Source organism: Pseudorasbora parva, chromosome 18 (genome assembly GCF_024679245.1).
Source record: "Pseudorasbora parva isolate DD20220531a chromosome 18, ASM2467924v1, whole genome shotgun sequence".
Classification (NCBI taxonomy): Eukaryota; Metazoa; Chordata; class Actinopteri; order Cypriniformes; family Gobionidae; genus Pseudorasbora; species Pseudorasbora parva.
In genome coordinates this window covers 22,513,855-22,540,974 of record NC_090189.1, presented here as the reverse complement: position 1 = coordinate 22,540,974, position 27,120 = coordinate 22,513,855, and the positions used below count along the sequence as shown (strand labels likewise).

At 39.4% G+C, this 27,120-nt stretch overlaps 1 protein-coding gene across 10 annotated transcripts in view; it reads left to right on the top strand.

Annotated features, from left to right (window-relative positions):
* The window catches only part of igsf9bb (immunoglobulin superfamily, member 9Bb), a 157,933-nt gene that overhangs the window by 7,143 nt on the left and 123,670 nt on the right, over positions 1–27,120 (top strand). Inside the window, exon 1 of one of the 10 annotated variants that reach the window (XM_067424460.1) lies at positions 25,976–26,101. The exons of 8 other annotated variants lie outside the window; for them this stretch is intronic. The gene's annotated coding sequence lies outside the window, so the exon portion shown is untranslated. Of the gene's footprint in view, positions 1–25,975; positions 26,102–26,552; positions 26,612–27,120 lie in introns of those variants that run through there. One more of the 10 variants, XM_067424461.1, reaches the window with a different exon arrangement.

Here is a 27,120-nt window from a genome sequence, read left to right as displayed (position 1 = left end):
TACCAAGCTTACAATTAAATATCATATTTGAAATCACCAATGAAATCTAACATCAACTGTCGCTTAAATCATGACATTTTTCAGACTGGAGCAACCAGTACGTATGTGCAGTCCTAAGTGTGTGCGAATACTTCTCTATTATACAGTACCCAAAAAACAGTAGTATGTCCAAAATCATAGTATTCGAAAAACTTTAGGCGAAATGACCTACTACTTCCAGCGAGATTCTGAAGTGCGCATGCGATGGACACTTTATCATCCCATAAGGCCACGGGAGGAGATTTATGAATGCATGTTAAGTGATGCAACTGACACTGGCAGGTCACATGATAAAGACAACATGGCGGACATAGTACATCTGGATTTCATTCATACTACCCATATTCATACTATATAGAGGTATGTTCACAAAAATCTAATTCAAATATTGTACCTAAAATTCTAGTAAGCTATTTTGAATGCAGTGTGAGTGTTTCTATAGTAACTGCTTTATAATAGCAGCTGCAGGGATGCGATTACTTTACCAATTGGAAATTGGCTCTTTTATTTAGAAGGCTGTACTTATTTTTCCTTATTGCACAGTGCACTTTCTCCCATTTATAACCATTTTTGTGTAACCAAAGTCACTGGCTATTTTCTATTGTGACTTTGACATCCATTTCAAGAACCGTTTCACTACACCGGGAATTGAAAGAACAGTTTTTTTTCTCCATATACTGTGTGTTTAGTCAGTGGAAATCTGTGTCTTGGTCTAAGTACAGCTTAACACTGGGTTTATCACTTTGGAAATCACTGAGCAGAAAGTCTTTGATCTTTTAAGAATTGAGAGCTTGGACCTATTGATCGATACACTCTCATTGTTCTTGTTTAGATCTGCATCTGTGATGTTGCCACGGCCTGCAGCACACCAACATGATTGAAGAACCTCGTTACTGTGTCGTTTGTGGATGAACCATTGCTTGGATAATGCAGTGATATCTTTCTTGATTTCAAGAAACAAAATGTCCCTTTTGATTAACACAGATAAAAATGCTGACAATCAAGGACACTCAGTAGATGGTACTCCGGCGGTGGTGGTTAGAGTGCTGACTAATGGAGGAGTGATGCCGGGTGGAGGTGTTTAGTCTGACTCAGCATCAGAGGGAGCAGAGGAAGAATCATTATAGAGGAAAAATACAATTGTTAGTGGTTCAGAGTTTGAGTCAGTTTCATAGGAAACATAAAGGTGGTTTGGGTTTGTGCAGTTTGAAAAATGATAGGGTTTGGTACACTACTGTTGAAAAGTTTGGGGTCAGTAAGGTTTTTTTGTTGTTGAAGGAATTGATAAAGAACTAGGCTAGAACACAGGCAAATAGAGACAATGAAAAACGTGAAGACAATGGGTGTGTACGACTTGAAGCTGTGCTGCACAGAGCGAAAGGTGTGTGATATTAAAGTACAGAGAGAGCGATTAGAGAGCAGAGCAGATGCTTTTGAATCACAAGTCATACACCGATCTGTCTGTGAAGCGTCGCTTCAAGTCGAACACACCTAAAGAAACTAAACATAACTGCCATAGGGATGTTATCAAGTACTGATTACTGATTTGACCACTTTCATCAACGATTGATTTAATTAATACAAATTAAAATTAAAGTAAATCATTTTATATACATGTTGCTTTCTTTTTTTAGTTGTAGTTTTTGCTCAGATTTTTGGCCAGGATTTTCAGATACAGAAATTTTGTTTATGCTTTTTATGATTTTCTTTGTGCAGCTTGACGGATTTGTCATAATATAATATTTGATTCTAAACTTTGAGTGGCACAGTGTCTGTATTTAATGATTAATATGAGATGTATAGATGTGCAGTATATTAGCATTGCATACTGTCTCATATTTAAGATTTTCAAATGTATTACATTGTATAATTTCCGCCATTTTTAGATTTAGATTTCTTTTGCCATAATTTAAAGATCACTTAAAGTTAATTTTTAAAAACACAAATAATTTAACAACAGTAAAAAACAGTCTTTAGCCAATCTCAGTATATACTGTATTGTACACGACAATATTATGCTGCCTAAAATGACTTAAAAAAAAAAAACAAGAGTAGTAAAAATACTACATAAATGTATTATTGGTGCATCCCTAATGAGGAGTTGTACTTTCTGTTCAATGAGATTTCCATGTGGGTGGAACTAATCATCTTGAAGCTGCATGCAGAAACAGAAACCATGGGCTGATTCGGACAAAAACTCCAAAAAGAAGAGATATCTTTATCATTTGTTCTTTTATCACTTCACGTTTGATTAGGACACAGTGTAACAGCACATGTCATCAGCCTTGACAACACTATAATCAGTCAGAGATGGAGACAGAGATGCCAGACTGCATGTACACTTTGAGATCCCATTGTATCATGTGTGTCAGGACAGGCTGCTGGACTTCGCAATGAATTGACCGAGATGTAGAGAGCGTGTGTGAGTATGAGACTCTGCTGACGCACGTGGGCCCGGCAGGCAGCCAGGCAGCATGCTGATCTCCTCTCTCCCCGCCCCCTGACTGGACCACTTCCCCTCGCGTCTCATCTTTCAACTGTCCATTGATGCAGTGCACTTGGCTTCCTCCCGCCCGGCTCCACCACGTCCATTAAACATTCATACTCTGGCCATGAGATACTTCAGTACTGTACCCCACACTGTAATTTTTACTTTAACTGTAAAAGACTAAAATTCTACAGTAAAAATATGTTAACTGGTTAACAGCAAGTTTCTTTACTATAGGGAACAACTGTAATACATTACTGTTAAATGTACTAAACATGCAGCATACAGTAGATGGTACAAAAGCGATTTTAGTGTCAGCATAGTCTTTGAGCAGAAAATGGCTTTTGGAATTCCAGATTAAAACGAATACAGGTAGTTTTTTTTACAGGTTGTACTGTAAATGTTTACATTTTTACTGTATTTTTCCAGATTTTTTCTGGCAACCACAGCTGCCAGTAATCCTCTGTAAATACGACAGGATTTTTTTTGGTACAATGCAGGCTCTCTGCCCAGAAAACTCTCCTGTCTCCGCCCCTACCGCTTTTCTCCCTAGCCCTCTTTTCCCCATCCTCTGCCACCATCCTTCAGAAGGCAATCAATTTTGAGCGAGATCTATCTGTGCATCCATCTCTCTCAATCTGTCTGGCTGCTCTATAGATCTGTTAAAATTAGATTCATCATTCGCCACGAGTCCATGTGCTTCCACTGTGTGTACTTCGTTGGACACCTGGTATGTGACGCAGGCGGGATGCTGACTTGCTGTGATGAGTCAGGCGCTCCTGAGCTGCCTCTTCTACTCCTTCTTGTGGCATTGTGCCCAACTTCGATCAATGTTCTCCTTCAAATCCAAAATATCCACCCTTCCACACCAATCATATGTGTCCAGCCTATCAACCCTCAAATCAAAGGTCAGCCAGACCATAAGGTTTAAAGGAATATTCCAGGTTCAATAAGCTAATTAAGCTAAAGCCCAGAGAATATTCGTTTTTTTTCCCATAAATGCTATAGTGTATGCATACATCTGAACACATGGCCTTTCAAAGTATACTACATTTAATAATGTGCACAAACACTCCGAACATTGACTAAAGTTTCATTCTTGTCCATTGTCTGCTTTGTTTCTCCCCAGAAGTTATGAACAATCAATTGTATTTGTACTCATTGTTTCATGTATCTCGTAAACCGCCTTACACAAGTGCTCATAAATATGTATTGTTATTGCCTCCAGTAGTTTGGTTTTGTTCCGTCTGTCTCTTTTTAGACTGAGAAACAACGGATCAGTCAGCATATACGCATACTGTCACGCTGTGTAGTTCCAACACGATCACATGTGAATGCGTATCAATAGTACGAGTGTGAAATCTCGTGGAATGGATACACCAAAATGAGTTTTGGCCTGCAAATGCTACGCAGTTTTTCGCGTGCATATGATACGCAATATACATCTCCTTTTCGTGAGATAGGGCTCGTAGTTCAGTCACTTGCAGGAAGAAGGAATCAAAGTGCAAGGGAAGTTTATTTTAATTCACCAACTGAAATCCAAAATATTGCATATTCTCAAGCAAGTACTTATTCTGAAGTTGCAACCAGTGATTACTGCACAACCTCTGAAAACGTATGTTCTATGTAGTATGAGTGTAGTTTTTATAATCTGGATGTACTACATTCACTATGCTGTCATTATCATGTGACCTACCAGGGTCAGTTACGTCCTCTCCTGTGGCTTCTTGGGATACTAAAGGGTCCATGCTATGCACACTTCACATCTCGCTGCGCTGGAAGAGTAGGTCATTCGGGTACTTTTTGCCTTTTGCCTACTTTTATGAATACTGTGAATTTTGGACATGCTACTCTTGCTGCCTTTTTTAAGGAAGTATGCGATTTAGTATGTGTTTGAGTATAAATAGAGAGAAAACACAATGGCAATCAAAACGAGGAACACCTGAACTGAATACTCCAATAAATCTGTAACTATGGTGCCAAACAGGAAGGCAACGGTGGATAACAAGAAATTAACTCAAAACGGGACATGTAGCCTATATACATACTATGCTGATGACAAAATTACGGCATGCACAGTTCATGACTGATCAGTCCAAAGCAAAGTTTGTTTCAGGAGTTCGAAACAACTTGATAGTCCCAGTCATGCCGACACTTATTCTATGAACATTGCAATGTTATTTCTCTAACAAAATGCTTTTACCACAATTAACAACAAACATGACATTGACATGAATACAGTAAAAGCTTCTGTTGTGCAGCTTAACAGCGTCATATCATAACAGCAGTTTGGACATGTGCACAGCAGATATAGGAGGGATTGACAGATCCGAACATTATAAAGAGTGTTCTTTGATCACTCTCTGTAGTTTAATCATTTAAATAACAGATTTGTTTCATGCTACTAACAGAAACAACGTGAAGTTGATGGTTTTAGTCACTGGCTTGATTTATTGATAGATCAAGATGGCCAGCGGCCAGACTGACAGTATTAAACGATTTAGAAAGAAAGAAAAAAAAAATGTTCATTGTATTAACTCAACATTTTTATTTCAATGAACTCAAAATTAAGGTAACCGGGTAACTTTTTTTCTAAATAATTTTTTACAGTGTGATCCCAACTCAGGCATTAATGTTACTCACTGTTTGTGGCAGCGCTGTCAAATCCTTGGTACAGCCTGTGCTGCTAACATCGCGACTGATAAACTGAATCCATTCTCTACTAATTCACTGGGTGGGCAAAGCAGAGGAAGGGGAGGAAACCTTTGCAGGTATGACGTCATAGCAGGAGAATTTAAGATCAGCTCGTCTGGGCTCTCATTTTCTCAAAGGCAGAGAAAGACAGCTAGAACTCGGTTTACACCGATCAAAATTTCTAGCCACTTGGGGACAATATTCAGGCTAGGGGAACATATTAATGTTGAATAACCTCATAAAATGAAAATTTCATGCCATTAGACCTTTAAGATAATGCCACAAGTGCTGGCGATTCTAGCTTTAAAAAAAATCAGCTCAATATTAGACATTCAGTGTGCCATCTCTCCATGTGCAAAGTCTTAGAAACGTGTAATCTTCTGTCAGATTAACACCAAAGTTATCTTTTAGCATCTGTATGGGGGAGATAATGTTTTAATTTTGGGCGGACTGTCAAATGTCCGTTGATCAATGCAAGTGAGATCTCACAATGTGCCTGGTCTCACATGCCAAACAAGCACTAACCCATCATCCTACATAATGAGCCCACCAGATAGACCCTCACCAAACTAGCAACATGGAATTCATGCTGGTCTAAGCTGAGAAATGTGTCTATCTGTTGCTTTTCTCCACTAACGATTTTGGCGGGGAACAGTTAATGACTGCTTAGCCAGTTGCTATTACAAATGAAAATAGTACTACTGTTAGGGTGTTCTCTGGGCATGTTCTCCAGAGTGCAGTGGAATGAAGCATACGAAAAGCATACTAGGTGCACACAGACAGTGAAAAGGTGAAGGGTAGGTAAACAGGGAATATCTGTCAAATAGAAATAGAGAGATATATTGCCAGAGAAACCAATTGCTGCTTATATAATGCTAGCCAGTGCAGAGAATCGTAGGCGTCTTCTGCTATTGCTAACACAAATGAGCATGTGTTTGGGAATATATTTAGACACAGATTCTGTTTTTGTCCCAGTTATTTTTATATTCGATAGGATTAATGATCTGATATTTTAAAAGACTTCACGGGAATTGCTGTAGCGACTAGCGCTGCTTGCTTTGAGTGCAATGAGCCAAAAAAAATCTTGTTCATTTTTAAACAAATATCTGTATTGTTATAATCCACATTTTCTAGTCTAAATCCACATTTTACCAGAGCAATACAACAATTATTGTAGCATAACATGAGTTGGATGAGCACGAAACTCAATTCCTGCTTTTTGAGGATTGTTCAAAAGCTTGTTAGAGGGTGTTAGCATGTGCAGGTTTTAGAGGACAATAGGTTTTAATCATCAAGTCCCAGAAGGACAGTTTCCCTTCTCTTTTTCTCAGTGCACACCATTGAGAAATCCATCTTGTGATTTGGATTTTCCCCGCCTCTTTATAAAATCCATTCAAATATCATGCGAAACACAGATATTATGGTATTATGCCTTTAAAGTTTCTCTATTGAACCTTTTACCCCCAGTTTCCCTAAAAGACATTAATTATGCTGTCATTTTGCCTAATATCTTATTATTTAAGGTTTTTTATTGTGTTCCGAAGTAACCAGGACCTTTCTGCTTTTCTAAAAGAAACATCTGTTGTTTGATTTTCATACACAGCCCCTCTGTTGTTTTATACACATTTGTATAAATAGGCAAATCGCATATGAAAATCGGACCGAATTTTTGTTTGTTGATGTGCATAGGCTTTAAGTTAAGTATCTCATCATGCAGAGTGCAATTCATGCTGCTTGCAAAGTTTCTGCCTATGTACTAAAGTCATGTGGTACTTATGAAGTACCATGTCAGTTAATATGTTGCCAAAAGTAGCTGCCTATTAAGGTTTTGAAACAGAGCTAATGTTCCATATCCATCCTGTTTTCCAAGCATGTGTATTCAGTAATGAGCAGAGATTTTCCTGGGAATGATTTTGGATCTGCTGTTGCGGAAGTTATGCTGGAAGGCTGTAGATTAATCTGACTCTTCAGCCATGAAAAGTTACAGACTAAGAGGATTGAATACAGTCAAAATTTCCCCAACAATATAGGATTAACTGCCAGCCTCTGCCACAGATGCCTGACTATGTTTACAATCTCATATTACAGTGCGTCTATCATTGTCAGATTTTCTGTCTTTGCTTGCAAATGAGCACAGTTTAGCTTAATGGAATTTCACAATCTTTGATCAGGGCTTAACCATTTTGTTCTAAATTCTTTCCAAAGAAGCATACTTTAGCATAAAGGCTGTTTTTAGTCATATGCAAACTAGGCGGATGCTATCCATCCATCCGTCCCAGAGCATGTACATTTGCATTATTTCACACCCACAGACAATTTAGTGGTGCGCTGTAATTTCATAACATAAATTACCAAAAACTGCCCTGTTTAGCATACTTTTAAAAAGAATATAATTATGGAAATGATATACCTTTTAAAATAATGCTTTTGAGAGCAAATTGAATGTAATGTTTTCAGGCATTTAATTGCATGATAATTGAACTAAGATTATAACATAATGATTTTAAATGCACTTTAAAGTAAAACTTTTAATTTGACATAATTACAACATTTAAAACTTTACTGTTCTTAAGCCCTGTGCACGTCTCCTGAATTAATTCATTCGTTTTCACAAGAGTTTTTAAGTTAAGTCTATAGACCTTATGAACCAGAGAAACAAGTGTGCAGCCGTCTTTAGAATTTTGTGTTTAAAGGAACTGTAAGAAATGTACTTCAATTAATTATAAAATGGCCCTGATATGTCAGTAGACATTAAGAAATCCTGTTCAAATACTGATATCACTGACAACAGTAGTCCCGCCAGTATATTGCCATTTAAAAGTTGTTGCAGCCCTCAACTGATGTTGATGTTGACATGTTGTGTTTTGGCCTGAAGCTCCGCCCTCCAACTATCGACCAATCATGAAGTGAGTAGTGTTTGGGCATCCGGGTTGCCAGCTCTGCTCTAGTTACCACAGTTGCAGCTACAAACGTTTCTGCTGGATCCTGCAGCCTATCCAGTTTTGGCCAAAATCTTACACTGATAAAAACAACTTGTAAGATTTACTTGATAAAATCTTTGTAACAATTTGCACTCAGTTTTTCTAAGTAAAATTTACTGCTGCGATATCAAGTACAACTTACTTGCCAATATCAAGTAAAATGTACTTAACTATAAATGTAACATTTGCAAAGACATTAAGTAAATGTTACTTAATTATATTTAACTTAGCATGTTGTATTTATTAAAGGTAATCAAGTAAATTTTATAAATCTGTATTATTTACTCTTATGAAGTAATTAAGTAGATTTTATAATGTTTGTCCATTTGACATTTTGAATTACTTAGTTGAATTAATTTATATTACTCACTATTATTATGTAAATGTTGCTATTTTAAACCAAATAAATGTAATAATTTTCTCTGCATCAAATACATTTATCACAAATCACACATAAATACAATAAAGTTGAACAGTTTATTATGTCAAAATTTACAATTAACCATTAAATCAGTAATGTTCACATCAACTGATTAAGTAGTTAAGGTACATTCATTATAATTTACAATAACTGTAGAATTAACCATGTATGGTTCAACTAAACATCAGCAGCCAACAGTGGCATAACTAACATTAAAGGGTTAGTTCAGCCAAATATGAAATGTATCACATTTGAGTCCAAAAATAACAAAAACTACGACTTTATTCAGCATTGTCTTCTCTTCCGTGTTTGTGTTCAACCCTAAATAAAGATTCAAACGGTGAAGAGAAGCCAATGCTGAATAAAGTCGTAGTTTTTGTTATTTTTGGACCCAAATGTATTTTGGATGCTTCAAGAGACTCTAATTAACCCACTGATGTCTCATATGGACTACTGTGATGATGTTTTTATTCCCTTTCTGGACATGGACAGTATAGTGTGCATACACTTGCATACGCTCTTGGACTAAATATAAAATATCTTAAACTGTGTGTTAAGATGAACGGAGGTCTTACGGGTGTGGAGCGACATTAGGGAGAGGAGTTAATGACAGACATTTCATTTTTGACTGAACTGAACTAACTTAACCCTTTAATGACGAGCACATGCATAGTCCAGCTGAAACAGAATGGTCACTTTTCCTTAATGCTCATTCATCGACTGGATCCTCTCAATCAGCTCCATGGACGACCATCTTAAGGATATGTTCAGCGGCAACACTGCGACTGTCCTCCTGCATACAGTTTGTAAGAAAGAAAGAACACAATTCCATTTAAGAAATAGAATTACATTTATAACATTACATTTTATTTTCATTAAAAAGGTGACCGGACCTTCATGTCGTTAGCTCACTAAAATAGAATTGCTGACATTCATGCACTTGTTGCTAACGTTATACATCAATGCTTATTTGGTATCAGAGTTCACCTGCCATCCAAACTTTCCTTCTTTAGTGCAGAGTGCAGACTAACTTATGCTTTGATAAAATAATTGCTGTGAAATTTTCAGTGGATATAAAAACAACTTAGACACTTTAAAAAAAATGCTAACATTAGCTAGAGGACACACACACAGGCAGCCAGCACTTAATCACGGCCAGCTAACATTAAATTATTTTGAAGTTAACCAGACAGGGTGACTTTTTCTACAAGAACGTGGCTAACTACATTTAATCCCCTCTATCTTTGACTAAACACCAGTCTCAACTTTATAGAAGTGGATAATGCTTTAGCTTTAGCTACCGTTATTGTGATTAAAACTCACTTTTAGTCAATTTTAAACCGTAACGTCTATGCAATAATCAAACCATCAAAACGAAGTACATCGTTATCACAAATCTAAAATAGAAAGGTCAGAACTTACCGAGAATAAGTCAGCCATGTAAAAGCAACATCCCAAACCGACCGTCTCTGCCACTGAACCGGGATCTTTTTGAGCAACAACAAAAATGGGCGGGCAGATTCAAACACACTTTGCTTTTCAGATTAAAATTTACTTAGTATTTTTAGGTGAATGTGCTGTGACTATAAAACATTAAATACTATTTGTAAATATATAGTAAAATGTACTCTTTCTTCTCAGTTAATTTATTACATTAATAAATTGTGTACATTTTACATAAGATATATAGTTCCAACTTAATCTTGATTTTACAATGTATAAATTACATTAATTAATGTAATAGATTTTACAATACCACAAAGTCATTTTTTTCAGTGTACATACACTTCCTTTAAATTTCCGTTTTTGTGGTAGCTTTGTATATTTCTATGGCATGGTTGTCGAAGTGAAGTGGATTTACTTATTACAGAGTTAACGAAAGTTATCATGAGCATTGTAATGTTCAAAGTGGATGCCATAACAAATGTCTGTTGACCGGGAAGGTTTTTAAAACAAACGGTTCATTCATAAATCCTTAAGATCTTACCTTCATGCTGTGGAAATACAAACCAGAAGACAGCGAGTGCAAGGCTGAAAACGGGCAGGGCTACATAAGGTCTATAGATGAGATAACTTCATACCAAGCATGATCATTCTCCACTTCCCTTGGCAGTCACATCCAGTTATTAAAGGGGTCCTGGAATAGAGAGTCAAAATGTTCTTGATTTAAGCTACATTTTCCGCCATATTGTAATCACAGTATGTGTCAGTCTGTTGACTTTTGGTTACTAGCCAGCCAAAAAAAAAAGAAGAAGGAAAAAGAAAGCAAGAAAAGGCATTTGACACAGAAGCTTTAAAACCTCATTAGTGGAATCCAATATTTTTTTCTGCCTAGCCTTATATTGAGTCAGCCTCTAAAATGATTTCTACAGTCATTTACAAGAACAGGGGCTCTCAAACCTACAAGACCTGAATTAGGTGTGTCAGATAAGCGAGACATATGTGCAATGTTAAGAGTCAATTCAAGGCAGGTTTGAACCCCTGATTTACACACATGCCTAAAGGAGAAGTCAACACTGAATGGGAGAGTCGGGGAGGAAATCAGTCAGAATCCTCTGAGGAATTTGTGGAGCTGAATCTTAATCATGTGGCTCCTATCTGGAGGATTGATTAACCTCTCCAGCCCTGACAACGCAAGCTCACAAGAGCTGCGGGATATTGAAAAGAGAATCAGCTGCAGATGACAGATGACATAAAAATTTCACAAGAATATGTTTGTACTTAGCACATAACATTTACATGTTATTTTTCAGCTCAGAGCTTCTCATTCACAAATGTCAAAAAAGTCTTTTTTTCAGACCATTACGTGTTTAGCTTGATTATCTTAAACTCCATTTCCTAATTTCACCATATGGTACTGCTGTTCCATGTGCTCACAATATATCTGTGAATTGTTTTAGCCATATCAAGAGCAGTTTTGCTGTTTACTATACATTTTTAAGCTGATGAGACTTTTTCGGCCTTCTATAGCACATGCTGAGCTTTCTGAAGATCATGTTTCTCATCCTCACAGCCAGCATTTCACCCTCAAGACACCCTTCACAAACACAGTTTTGTGGAATGTGCTAAACCAATGTGTTTAGACTAAACTGACTAGTTGGTGGGTTGCTTAAACCACCAGTCGACTAATCTTTCGTAAAGAAAATCCTGAATAATCATGTGAATCTAGTGATTCTAAGCATAAAGGTTTTCTTTAGTTTTGTTTCAATGAAGGTCTCAAGATGCTTTTTTAAAAAGGTTTTTAAAAATATTTTAAAACTGGTGAAAAACAGGAAAGCACGCTAAAGATGTTTGAAACCACAGCTTGACATTAACTTGGCGAATGCAGTGCACTATTCTTTTCTAAAAAAAAAAAAACATCAAACAAAAAGTTCCCGGTGAACATGGTAAAAGAGTTCAAACAAAGGGTAGTAGCTAAAGCTAACTTAGTTCTAAAAAAAGTTCCTGGATGCGGTGTACTAGCTTTTACACATGCATTTTGTTATCTAAAGTTACATTTTGCGAAATTCACCATGACAGCGATCAACTTAAGCATATTGAGTATTTATCGTCTCTACTAATGGCTAACTGTATAACATTGTAACTTTATGCTAAGTAATGTTATGTTAACCATATTTGGCAGCTACGTGTGCTCTTGAGACGTGCTTCATTAAAACAGGTGCACCTTGTGTTTTCAAACCTAAAAAAATGCATTCTGTCTGATCGGGGCCTTACTAGCCACTCAGCATTTTCACTGACCACAATTTTGCCATTGAAAAACTGCCATATAGATGTATTTTATCTCGTAATTTGGCAGCAGGTATAATAGGCTGCTGTCACTTTAAGACCTGATGCACAGTTCCCTTATACTGTTGCACATGCATTTTCTTTCTCAAATGTTTACTTAAAATATAACTGACTGTCGATATGTAAATACTCGCGAATACCTGCATTTTAAATTAAGCACTAAGCTTTATGTGCGTGCACTTTGGATGTGAACACAAAATCTGAGGAAATGAGTAAATTTGTTGATAAAAAAGGCTTATATATTATATATATTCAGCCACTGCTGGCATCGTCAAGCCCTGTTTGCAACACAATCTCGTGGCCATTTGCAACTATTTAGTAATTTGGTCAGTCGGTGGCAAATTAGTTTGAATTTGTACGATCTCATTCATATATGTAAGTACAAAATCATGCGAAATTGCCACCTCGTAAAATAGTTATTAGGTGAATGTTTGTGGCTGTTTCTGTGGTGTTTTACATTTAAAGACAAAACTTCTATGAGAGGGGTTTTAAACTGTCCAGTAACTAAAGTTCTGCAGTTGATCCTCAGCATGTGACCATACCCAATTACCCTTGCTCTAATGTGTGTTTGTTCAGGAATCATTATATCTGAATTCGGTCTGTTTTGTTGTCTCCTGTGTTTCTCCTCTACTGTTGAAAAAACTACCAACCTGTCTGAAAAAGACCTCAGTGATTTCGCCCTGGTAGAGAACATTGTACGAACACTATATTATTTATATTCTCCATTTTTATCTTTTTGAGAGCACTGTGCTAGAGGGCTGAAGGAAACAGCCAATTAAGGGATTTCCTCTCATTGCATTTTAAGTTCTAGCTCTTTAGCATTGTTGTTTTTAATGGGAAAAAGCATCCATTTAGCATTTCTGCAAGTTCTCATTGCAGGTCAAATGATGATGAGATTTGCCAAAGTAATTTCTAGGGATGATGGTAATTTGCTTTGATTTACTTTGTTTTTAAGGCCTTTGAATCTGGATGACAATGCAAATTGTGGTTTTAGGCGTTGCTGTATTACGACGTAAAGTCCTTTTTTATTGGTTTAACTTAAAAAGAAAAAGAAAATGTATTTGGGAGTATTATGCGTATATGCGATACGTGCTGGTCTACCATGAAAAGTGCTGTGTCATTCAGTCTGAAAAGTGCATGAACCTAATGAAAGAAAATTGATTACAGTTTGTCTGGATTAAGTATTTTTTACTGATACTCTTGTGCCAATTGGCCTGTGGTGCCAAAGTTGATTTTTTGGTTCTCATATTTAGACGTACATTACAGCTGATAAGATCCTGATTCTTGACCCGGGTCAAATCATTCTGGACATATTGTGCACTTTAATAGAATAGAATGAAAATGGTTATTATGGGATCACAATGAAAATAATTTAAAAAAAAAAAATAGTAGATATCACCATTTGATATGACAGTGGTCAGAAATGAAGAAAATGAAGGGATCCCATACACACACAGAAATGAAGGGGTCCCATACATATACAGTGGCAGAAGAAAACATTATGAACCCCTTGCAGAATTGGTCATAAACTTCTGAACGGGGACATTTTTTTAATAAATGCAGCAAATTAATATTATTATACTTTTGTCTTGTGGACTGTATGTAAACATCTTTAATGTAAAATATCTTATTCAGGATAGTGCTAAATAAAATAAAAAAAGCATTTTGTATAATCCCTCTTATTTTGTTAAAAGTATTCACATTTTCACAGATTCTGCAAGGGGTTCACATACTTTTTTCTTGCCACTGTAAATATGACAATGTTGTTACAACTGTAGCTTTTCCAAACTATAAGCTATTCATTTGCCGATTTTCAACCAAATGCATTTTGGTTGTTGTTTTAGGCAAAAGGGAGCTGTATTTCTCAGCTTGCTCTAGTCATGTAGCACATAATACCTATAAAATTATATTATTGTAGTCTAACGATGGTGTAGATCTATGAGCACTAAGGAATTAAGTTACTGTAAGATCTTTAGAAGTAAACCTAAAAACTTCAAACCAGAACTAAGAAAGTTCATTTAGGGATTATACTCAGTTTTAAGTCTTGGACTCCAGCTGACCTGTTAGGTTGATGTCCCATGCACAGGGGTAAATCTCTAAAAGAAGTTGGCGTGCCATTACAGCCCTCTCAGTAGACCAATGCTGATCCACCCTTAGCCATCTGCCCTTAATACTGCCATTCAGCAGGGGGTAAGAAGCTTGGTTTGGGACCCACATCTGCAGCACCCTTTTAAACCTGGAGGCCAGATTGGTCTAACGTTTGCATAATAACACACATTTTATGTTAGAAAGACATGTGAAGTTATAAGTTAAGTAACTGTACAAGGTATATTTTACCTAGGTATATTTATATTTGTCTTTGTAAACTTTAACACAACACAAAATTAATAACTTTGATATTTCATAAACATTGGAGTTTTTCAGCGGGTGAAAGCATAAGCAAACTTGATTACACTGTAAAACCCAACAAGTTACGGTAACTCAAACCATTTGAGGAAACCGATTGCTTCAAACCAATTAAGTTTTAAAACCATTAAGTATGAGTACTGAAAACTCATATAGATTGAGTTAAATTAACTCATATTTTAGTGTTGTTTAAGTGTTAAAACTTATATTTTAGTGTTGTGTTGATCAATTATTAAGAGTAAACTGAACTTAAAGATTTTAAGTTAATTTTATTAATTCAGTTTGAATTCAGGTAACAAATCTAACTAAGTCTTAACAACTACATGGTTACTTAAATGGTTTTAGGAAACAGATTGCGGCAAATGGTTTAAGTTCATTAAACTCAAAGTGATTAAGTTACATAAGACTAAGCACAAGCTAACATTGGTACAAAATGAAGACAGAACAGGAGGGTATTTTTAAGTAATTTATTGAAATATAACATTTACATCATAAATACAGTATGCCATATGTTCACAAATATAACTAGACAAAAAATATTAGACTTTTTCACCAAATAAAACAGCACAAACATGTTTAAAAAAGTCATAACATTTAAATAACAAAACATATAAAATAAAAAAAATTATGTAAAAAGGTACGTTTCCTCAAAAAGCAAAAGCACTGTATGATCTTTAATGTACTCTAAGTGTATTGCACTGACCGAAGACTTGGCAGACATCACCACCTCATCTTTAAAGACAATCAAAGCATCCAGTGGGTTTAAAGGTAACGTTCCCTCTTCCTCCTCGACAGTACGGATCGTGACTGTTGCCTTCTGCACCTGGTCAAGCTTCTTTTTCTATATGCATTGGAAAAAAATATGTTAGTTTATGTCACCACATACAAAAATAACCCTTGTCAGGGCAGACACTATATTTCAATTTTCATAAATAAAAAAAACGTTGTTATAAGGAACGGATTATTGTTGATTTAATTGGGCGTGTGCTTATTTAAAACCCTGTAGTTCAATTTTGTAAAGATGTTAAGTTGTTTGTCAGCAAGGTTTAATTGGGGGAAAAACATTTTCAGGGGTGTATCAGCCGAATGTTCTAGACCTTGAATTGAATGACGAATTGAATTGAATTGAATTCAAGCGATAATGCACACATTGCAAAACATTTGTTTTTCATGTCAGTATGTCATAAATAGAAAGAGGCAACAGTTTACTGTCAAAGATTTGTCGCTCACATCACGCCGCATCCAGTGTAGACAACATAACGGACTATAAGGGGCTCTTTTGTCCTGTCGCGCTGCTCACATCCGGTGTAGACAAGGTGAAACAAGACAGATTTGATTAACAAATTTTAAACGGATAATGGCAAGACATCCTTTGTGTAAATTACGTTCTTCTTTCAGATTAATATAATCAGAGCGGTATTAATAAATGTCCTGGTTAATCCAAGCATTATAATGGCAGTAAATGGCTGTCCAAAATTTGAAGCCAAAAAAGTGCATCTATTCATTATAAAAGTAATCCACATGACTCTGGAGGGTTAATAAAGTACTTCCAAAGTGAATCGATGGGTTTATATAAGAAAAATATCCATATTTAACTCGTTATAAAATAAGAAAATAACTAGTTTCCGGCGCAACGATGACGTCGGATATAGCGTAAAAAAGCATAACAGCCACGGCGTTGACGGCGGACGCAGCGTAAAAAACATAAATGATGTGACGATGATGTCGGGCGTTGCACAAGCGTTTTGAATCACGAGAGGATATTTTTCTTACACAAACCCATCGATTTAATTCAGAAGGCCTTTATTATTCCCCCGGAGCCGTGTGGAGCACTTTTAAAATGGATGGATGCAATTTTTTGGGCTACAAATTTTGGGCTGCCATTCACTGCCATTATAAAGCTTGGACGAGCCAGGACACATATTAATATAACTCTGATTGTATTCGTCTGAAAGAAGAATGTCATTTACACCAAGGAGGACTTGAGGGGGGGAGTAAATCAGGGTGAACGATTCCTTTAAGCTTGGGCTGAGATTGGTTTATTATGTGTCAAATAAGCTTTTGCTGTGCTCAATGTATATGCTAATGAAAGCCTAAATTAAACGTTTTGAAGACTAGATTTTCAATGGACAGATTAATAAAATTCTTATGTGTTTGGAACAATATGAGGGTTGGTAATTTATGAATCATGACTGAATTTGTATTGGCAAGTGGACTATACATTTAAGACAACTTGAATGATCAACTATCAGTCACTGTAACCACACCATGCATTTATGCTGGTGGCAGCTGAAAGGTTAACATGTTGCTAAATAAATGTAATGTAGTTTTGACATGTGTCCTACCTTGTGTCTTGAAAACATCTCTTGACTCTTCCTTTTAAATAGTAACAGACCTGCCAGGATCGTAGTTTTTTTTATGATTCAAGACAAGACTTCTTTCAACCACTGCAAATCTAGCATTGCCAATTACCTTACACCTTTACAAACCCAAGGAAACTTCAGGATAACTGCCAGTGAAAATATAACACACGAAATGTTTCTGTTTATATTAGGAAAGCCGACTATAACAACAACTTTCAAGACTTGACCAGTATTCTCCTGAAGCAATACAACATGACTTTGAATGATAGACAGACTGGACTTTGGACTTTAAGCCTTTTAAAAAAATCATATTGCTTCAGAAGACTTACAAGTTGTGCTAAAAGACATTTATGGTCATAATTACGTTTGCAAAAATAGCAATTCATTCAAAAATTAAACTTGAAGAACAAACGTATATTTGTATGAACATTATGTAACTGTTCATAACGTTATCATTTGCATTTTGCACAGTAACGTTACAAAATTCCATTGATTTGTTCAATATGTTAATTCTAACTTACTTACTCATAGAATTGTAGCCACGTTGCTGCCATTGCACCTTCGTCTTTGCTCTGAAAAGATTTAAAAGCATGGCAACAATGTGTTAGTGTGAGTTTCAAATGAGAAAACGTCATGAGAAACGTACTCGGTTACTTTCGTAACCTCGGTTCCCTGAGAGAGAGGAACGAGTATTACGTATGGGAAAAACTCCTTTTCTCGAGAATGTGAAGCAAAACTTTTAATAAAGGTATCTATGTAAAGCGCAGTGAGCTGCACGGCCATAGCCCAGCGCGAGGAGCGCTCTGATTGGCCGGGCTGCGGCAACTGCAGGAACCTATGGTGAGGCGGCTGAGAGGAACGAACCAATGGGGGGCGTTCCAGAAGCCCGCCGAAAAAGGTGCTTATATTTGCATACAGGAGGCTATATAAGACCCTAATTCGCCATAGGTGTCAGGTTTTAAGATCGACTGAAGCGATACCTGAGAAGCATAAACACGGCACGGAACGTAATACTCGTTCCTCTCTCTCAGGGAACCGAGGTTACGAAAGTAACCGAGTACGTTCCCTTTCGAGAGAGGTTCCTCGTATTACGTATGGGAACACAATGTAAAGCGCCGTGTGTGCTGACTGACCCAGTATACCCAAAGCACATGTTATAAACCCCCGAGACACCGACAGAGGCGGCTTATAAGGGGAATGAAGAACCGGAAGAGTCGGTTCGTTTGAACAGCTGATCGGACATAGTCGGATCTTATGATGAATGAATAGTGCTTAAGGACTAATGTGTACAGGCCAAAATGTAAGGCAATCTGTTTGCCAGGGTCAAGATAGAGCCTAGATGGAGAGAAGCCCTGCTTGTAGAGCTGGAACCTCCAACTTGTAGAATCTGATAAAAGTGGACGGAGAGGCCCAGCCTGCCGCCGCACAGATATCTTCCAAAGAAATGTCACACGACCAAGCCCAAGATGAGGCCATGCCTCTAGAGGAGTGGGCTTAAATGCCTGTAGGACAGGTTAGGTCCTGGACCTATATGCTAGTGGGACTGCATCCACTATCCAGTGTGAGAGACTGTTTCATGACAGCACAAACTTTAGTGCGGCCACCGAAGCAATGAAGAGCTGATCCGACTGCCTGAAGGGGGCGGAGCGCTCTAAATACAATCTCAATGCTCTGACTGGGCAGAATAGGTTTGCGTCTTATTCTCTCTGAGACGCGGGTTAAGCAGTGCAAAGACCTGCATACTGAAGGGGTTGATAGCACTTTCAGCATAAAACCATGCCTCGGTTTGAGCACAACCTTGAAGTTGCTGGACCCAAACTCAAGACAGGAAGGGCTCACGGAGAGTGCAGGTAAGCCACCCACTCGGTTAACCGAGGCCACAGCCAGCAGAAAAACGGTTTTGAGTGATATGTGCTTCAAGCTCGTGTTCTGAAGTGGTTAGGAGGGGGAACCCTTCACGGCCTCCAAAACCATGGCGAGGTCCCAAATAGGGACCGAGGTAGGGGCAAGGCGGGCTGAATCTCCTGGCCCCTTTAAGAAAACACACAATAAGATCACTTTTCCCTAGTGAATGTGCCGCGATCGGAGCGTGGCTAGCTGCTATGGCGGAGACACACACCCCGAGTATGGAGGGGGGACGGCCCGCATCCATTAGCTCTTGGAGAAAGCGAGCGGTTCCGCCAGTTCGCATGAGTGTGCGTCGATGTTTCGCGTGGCACATTGGTTAGAAAACCACTGACCACTTCAAAGCAGAGCTGCCAGATAGCAGGGGCTCTAGCTTCCGAAATAGTGTTTATAACTTGTCAGAGAGGTTCCCGGATACCGTTGATGGGCCATACGTGGAGGGCCCACAGCTCGGGATTGGGATGCCAGACCTTCCCTTTCATTGGCAGAATAGGCATGGGGCTGTGTCTGACAGCTGAAACAGTATGGAGAACCATGTGCGGTTCTTCCAAAGTGGGGCTATTAAAAAGCACAGGCTGCAGCTGGATCGCGATCGGAGGGAACATATAGAGGGAGTCTGGGCCAACATGGGCCAGGGCATCCCTGCGTTTGCAGAAAAAATATTGGGCAGCGTGTGCTGTGCGAGCTGAATTGTTTGCGGGTAAAGGGACCATCCCCCTGGGGACATGGGTCCTCTGGATAACATGTCCGGACCCTGATTCAGAATACCTGGCACGTAAGCCGCCCTTAGGGAGCTCAGATTGTGCTCTGCCCATAAAATGAGATGCTTAGCCATGCAGTGAACAGAGTCTGATCTCGGCTGCCCTAGCGATTTTATGTACATTATCAAGACGTGGTGGTTCTTATGCCGTAAGTCTTGAGTCTATGACAATGACTGTACTGATAAGCCTGCCCCTCGAAGGCGAATCTCAAGAATGGCCTGTAGTGGGGGTGGGGGGTTATCGTAACGTGAAGTATGCGTTTTTCAGATCTATTGAGAAAACCCAATCCCCGGGGCGAATGTGCGCGAGGATTTGTTTCACCGTCAGCACCTTGAAACGAGCGTGTCATAAGTGCTTTGTTCAGATGCCTGGAAAATGGGCCTGAGACCGCCACCCATTTTCGGCATGAGGAATTAGCGACAGTAAAAACCTGACTCGCTAGCGTCGGGTGTACTGTTTTCGCCGCTCTCTCCTTTAACAGTCTCAATGCCTCAGCGAGAAGCACGTGACTGACACTGCTTCTTACAGAGGGCTCGACCACGGCTTGAATCGCGGGGTCTGCGAGCAAAACTGTAGCGAGAACCTCGTTTTATATGTTCAACACCCAATATTATATACCAGGAATGGCCTGCCAGGCCTGGGCTCGTAAAGCCAGGGGTTGAATTAGATTCGGGGGCTGGCCGCTTAGTAATAGGGGCCTGTTAGCCGGGTTGCTTGTGCTGTAACACTGCTTGTAACACTGTGGGGATAGTGTTAGTTTTGGCGGTGCAGGCTTTGCAGTGGGCGCACGCCTCACATTTATATTGTGTGTGCGAGAGTGAACTTTGTGAAAAGTGCTTGGGTGCAGGAGTGCAGACTGTAAAGTGGGCACATTTCCTACATAGAAAGCTCTTTTGTGTGTAGTGTAAACAATGTGCAGTGGCGCACAACCTACGTAGAATACCCACGGTGCAAACCAGTGAGCAAATCCACAGGGGTAAACGCACACAGCATTAGTGTGCAGACGAGCGTGTTTAACACAGGCTAGTTGACTGCAATATTTCATCTCCAGTCACTTAACTTAAGGGAACTGGGAGAATGTAAGGAAGTGCGGGTGGTATGTGAGCCATTCCACAATGCCGTTATGCTCTAGTCTAGACTGAAAGCGCGCATGCAGACAAGCGTGTTTGACCACAGGCTAGTTGACTGCAATAAGGCTAGTTGACTTTATATGGTGTAATCCGGCCGCGGCGGGATTTATTTGTGATTTTGTGAGGCTGAATTAACAGTGCTTATGTAGGGGTGCACACTGTGTAGTGGACACTTTGTCTACAGTGTAAAAACCTTTCCAGCCGCCTGAATAAAGGGGACTGGAAGTGATAGAGTGAAAAAAGGGCTTAGCTTGGCAGCCATTTTCCGACGCCCTTATGCTCTGACAGTGAGCGCGTGCTATGACGTAAGCCGCGCTCTAGTCAGCAACGCGCTGTGGAAGGGGCGCGCGCTATCATGACAAGGCAGCCATTACAACTTCCTTGGCAGTAAGCGCGCGCTGCAGCGACATTGTTCTTGACATACCCAACAGCCCGAGCTCGCTCGTCTAACTTACTCTAGTATTCTCTGTCCGCAGCGCTTCAGCACGGCGGCGGTAGAATGAGCACGGCGAGAGCTTCGGCTCGAGTTTGTTTATTCACTCTAGTATTCTCTGTCCGCGGCGATAGAGCGACAGGACGAGAGAATTGGAAGCGTGAGGTAAAACTCTGTCCGCGGCGCTTCTAGCACGGCGAGAGCTTCGGCTCGAGTTAGTTAATTCACTCTAGTATTCTCTGTCCGCGGCGATAGAGCGACAGGACGAGAGAATTGGAAGCGTGAGGTAAAACTCTGTCCGCGGCGCTTCTAGCACGGCGAGAGCTTCGGCTCGAGTTTGTTTATTCACTCTAGTATTCTCTGTCCGCGGCGATAGAGCGACAGGACGAGAGAATTGGAAGCGTGAGGTAAAACTCTGTCCGCGGCGCTTCTAGCACGGCGAGAGCTTCGGCTCGAGTTTGTTTATTCACTCTAGTATTCTCTGTCCGCGGCGATAGAGCGACAGGACGAGAGAATTGGAAGCGTGAGGTAAAACTCTGTCCGCGGAGCTTCTAGCACGGCGAGAGCTTCGGCTCGAGTTTGTTTATTCACTCTAGTATTCTCTGTCCGCGGCGATAGAGCGACAGGACGAGAGAATTGGAAGCGTGAGGTAAAACTCTGTCCGCGGCACTTCTAGCACGGCGAGAGCTTCGGCTCGAGTTTGTTTATTCACTCTAGTATTCTCCGTCCGCGGCGATAGAGCGACAGGACGAGAGAATTGGAAGCGTGAGGTAAAACTCTGTCCGCGGCGCTTCTAGCACGGCGAGAGCTTCGGCTCGAGTTTGTTTATTCACTCTAGTATTCTCTGTCCGCGGCGATAGAGCGACAGGACGAGAGAATTGGAAGCGTGAGGTAAAACTCTGTCCGCGGCGCTTCTAGCACGGCGAGAGCTTCGGCTCGAGTTTGTTTATTCACTCTAGTATTCTCTGTCCGCGGCGATAGAGCAACAGGACGAGAGAATTGGAAGCGTGAGGTAAAACTCTGTCCGCGGCGCTTCTAGCACGGCGAGAGCTTCGGCTCGAGTTTGTTTATTCACTCTAGTATTCTCCGTCCGCGGCGATAGAGCGACAGGACGAGAGAATTGGAAGCGTGAGGTAAAACTCTGTCCGCGGCGCTTCTAGCACGGCGAGAGCTTCGGCTCGAGTTTGTTTATTCACTCTAGTATTCTCTGTCCGCGGCGATAGAGCGACAGGACGAGAGAATTGGAAGCGTGAGGTAAAACTCTGTCCGCGGCGCTTCTAGCACGGCGAGAGCTTCGGCTTGAGTTTGTTTATTCACTCTAGTATTCTCTGTCCGCGGCGATATCGCGACTGAACCAGAGAAGAGGAAGACTGAGGAAAAACTCCGTCTGTCCGCGGCGCCTCCTCAGCGCGACGGTATAGTGACGAGAGCTTCGGCTCGAGTTCGCCTATTCACTCTAGTATTCTCTGTCCGCGGCTGTAGCGCGACGGAATGAGAGAAGAGTGGGAACAACTCTGTGGCAGCGGCCGAAGAAGAGCCGCGGCGGCGGCAGAGTGAAGAGAGCTTCGGCTTGAGTGTGCTCATGTCCTCTAACATTCTCTCTTTCCGCGGCGCTATTCAGCGCGACGGGACGAGAGCAGAGGGAGAGTGAGAAGAGCTCCGTCTTTCCGCGGCGCTTAACGACGCGGCGGAACGAGAGAGTCCTCGAGTAGAACAAGCCTGTAAGCTCTAGAAGTGGCGTTGCAGCGGCAACACACACACAAACACATATAACACTCAACATAGACACAGTTTAAAGGATATATAACGACGGATGGCGTAGCTGGAACGGCAGAGAAGGCGGAGAGGGAGTCCGTCGTCCTCAGCTGCAGCTTCTGCTGGTGCCTTTTCAACGGTGGTGCTTCTTCCGGAGACCAGCGAAGGTATCGCTGAAGGAGATAAAATCTGACACCTATGGCGAATTAGGGTCTTATATAGCCTCCTGTATGCAAATATAAGCACCTTTTTCGGCGGGCTTCTGGAACGCCCCCCATTGGTTCGTTCCTCTCAGCCGCCTCACCATAGGTTCCTGCAGTTGCCGCAGCCCGGCCAATCAGAGCTCTCCTCGCGCTGGGCTATGGCCGTGCAGCTCACTGCGCTTTACATAGATACCTTTATTAAAAGTTTTGCTTCACATTCTCGAGAAAAGGAGTTTTTCCCATACGTAATACGAGGAACCTCTCTCGAAAGGGAACAAATAACAGTTTAAAATTTTATCTAACGTTAGCAAAACAGGATCTAAAATGCTCCTCAAGTCACTTTGTTCACCCCGGAGCTTCAGCTGCTTTAGTCAAATTAACTAGCATCACATATGATAGAGGAAACTCGAATTCGATTAACAATACATTTAAAACGGTTGTAATATAAGGAATGCGTGAGTTTGCATTAACGTTACCTTTTGCTTTAACGTAAGTTAGTTAACGTCACTGTGGCACGAGACGAGAGACATAGATGGCCAACTGTTTCAAAAGCCAGCGTTTATCTGTCCGACTGTGAGAAAGCACAAACATATATTTTTTAATTCCCCGCTGACAAACTGCAGTGTAAAACAGCATAATTAACTCCAAACGTGTACATTACCGTTGATAACACTGGTGCAATAGCGCATTTGCTCCTAATGTTAGATTGTTTGCTGGCTAACTTTACACACAACATTACTGAGCTGGTTAATCTTCGGATAAACATAAAAGAGGTACGAAAATAACACTGAAAACGTTCAAACATGAGCGAAATATGAATAAATAAGTTTGAAACGCTTACCTTTTGTTTTTCTTGACTGTAGCGCGAGCCGTCCTGCTGTGACTGGACTGAAGGAGGGAAAATGGTGCGGTTTTTGTTACCTCGGAAACTCACTGGGATGATACTTTGACATGACTAAATGTAATGACTTTAAAAGAGCTTAATGTAAGACTGTAGGCTTAATATGAGGTAGATTAATGTATATACTATTGTTTATTTATTTATTTTATCAGCTTTTAGTTATTTAATTGGCCATAGATGTAAAATACTAGATTAAATAAATATCTGTAACTTAAACCATTAGAGTTAAAAAGTTTTAGTAACTTATTTAGATTGAGGTTTGCTTACAATAATACATTTTTGAGTTAACATCACACATATTTGTTAAGCTGAATTAACTTTTTTGGTAACATTAAGTAAAATGAACTTATTTCATTTAGTGAATTTCACTGTTAGGTTTTACAGTGTACCGGAACCATGAACAAACATGAAAATCATTTTAAGCTTGCAACTTTTTTTTTTTTTAAATTCAAAACGAGGTAATTAGGGACATTAAAACAACAGTAGTAAGGAGGGTCACATTATAAACCTTATAAGTATGGCTCATGCATATTATAATATAGAATCATTTTATTATGATATACTATAGTGTAATATGCCTCAAAAGTGTATGTGATGTAAATCCATGATATTAACTAGTTAGTGATAATATTAAGTACCAATCAGACATGTCAAATGATTTAAGGAGCTGTCAGATGTGATATCCACCTTGAAATATAGCTGTGGCAGGTTTAACGAATGGCAATCAGCGTGTTCATTAAGGACTCTGCTCACATGATGCAACTGGTTGAAGTTATGCGCTGCCCCCAGTTCCTCCTTTGCAATTAGAGGTCCATCCCCTCTAACATCTTACTCTGTGGTCATTACTTAGGAGTAATTTATAGTCATTTATAGAAGCAGCATCTACTGTAACTATTCAGAGGTGTTTTTATGAGTTCATAGGAACAGTAATCCAGGGTTAACTGGGTTGAAAATTGTTGTTTACTAACTGTTTATTCTCCATTACTGGGCCCACATGCAATCCACAACAGAACACAGATCAAAACAGTGGGTTTCCACAGAATTCATGTGAAATTTCCCCTTGCACGTTCATTAGATTTCTTCTCAGTAGACTGAGTTTTTGGGGGCAAAAATTGTATGTATAGGTACATTTTATAATGCTTTGAGAATACCCGCCTTCAAAAGTTTTCAGTCAGACTTTTTCAACTTTTCAACACTCAAGTCACTTACACTCACCAAGACTGATCCAAGTAGAACCTGTAATATTTTAAAATATGGCAATTTCAAAAATAACAGTTTTCTATTTTTATATATTATAAAATACATTCATGTGATGGCAAAGCGTTTTCAGCATCATCACTCCAATCTTCAGTGTCGCTATCCTTCAAAAATAACTTTATTATACTGATTTGGTGCTTATTATTATCAATGTTGAAAGTAGCCTAGTTGTGTTGAACAGTGACAGGATTTTTTTTATGTATAAAAGTTCAAAAGAACATTATTTAATACAAATAGAAATATTTTGTGACTTTACTGTTATTTTTTATTTATTCAGCAAGAATGCATCAAATGAATGTATAAAATGATAAAAACAAATCTTACGGACCTCAAGCTGTGTTAGTTTTGCCTCTGTCGCCATCTCTGTTTGAAACTTATTTGCGGAGTTATCATCTGTACCTGTACGCGAGTTGTGCGGCTCCTCTGCGCGGATTAATCTGTTGTTTTGAGGAGGTTGTGCAGCTTGCTGTCAGTTGCACTGCAGCACCGGTGTGGGATACTCTACTTCAGAATCACAGATTCTACGTCTTGGAGCATAACCTAAATAAGAATGTATTCGGAAAATGTCATCTGAACAAGCAAGTACATGTCTGTAACGTGTTTTGTTCCCAAAACTGGTAGACAGTCTGCCACTTTTGGGAACAAAACATTACAATAAATGGCGCTACCAACGGTGACAACGATCACACGTAACCGTGCAAATTATTATTGTTATACTTTGTCTCAAATTGTTAATAGCAAAATACACGTATAAGTTACATGTAACGTTATTTAGTGTGTATTAGCGTTATGTAGATTTCAATTTCTGTACAGTCTAGTAGTTAATCTTTAGCTTTTTACTCCGGGTGAATCTGCAATCGTCCCCGATTTCATGATTTCATTTGGGCCTTCCTAAATTGGAATCCGCCATTAAAATGATCATTACTCCAGCAGCTGTAAGAAAATGCGGTCCACTAACGTTACCATACTAGCCGGACTTTAAGACGTGACGTAAGGACGCAAAGGCATGCTTGAGTTTCCCGCTGAAATCACCACTCTAATTATAACACATTATTAAAAGCTTACAGTTAGTTGTTAATGGGGCTAAGGTAAGCGGTTTTTAACACTTGCTTGTTGTGTACTTGCTCAACAGTTAATTTTGGATCATTTTTAACCACAAAAAGCTTTGTTTGAAACAGTCCACGCAGAACTACTTAATAATCGATAATCTTTACAACGGAACTGAATCAACACTTAACTGAAATACGTAATTGTTCCTGTTATCACTGCAAAGCGGCTTTGAAACAATATATATTGTATAAAGCGCTATATAAATAAAGGTGACTTGACTTGAACTTGAGAACTGAATTAATCCTATTACTGAATTCATTATTCAGATCAAATGCATTGCAAGGACTAAAGTCATGTGGTGACTTTATGTGGGGGTCATGTGGAGACATCAACCTCCCCCAAAAGGTTTCTGTACAATGATACAGAGTGATACATTTTAACGTAAACTATCAGTTCTGCACATTTGAACATTTCCTTTATAATAAAATAACATGACAAAATTGCAGATTCTGTGTGGGTGTGTACATAGCATCCATTGTATGTGCAC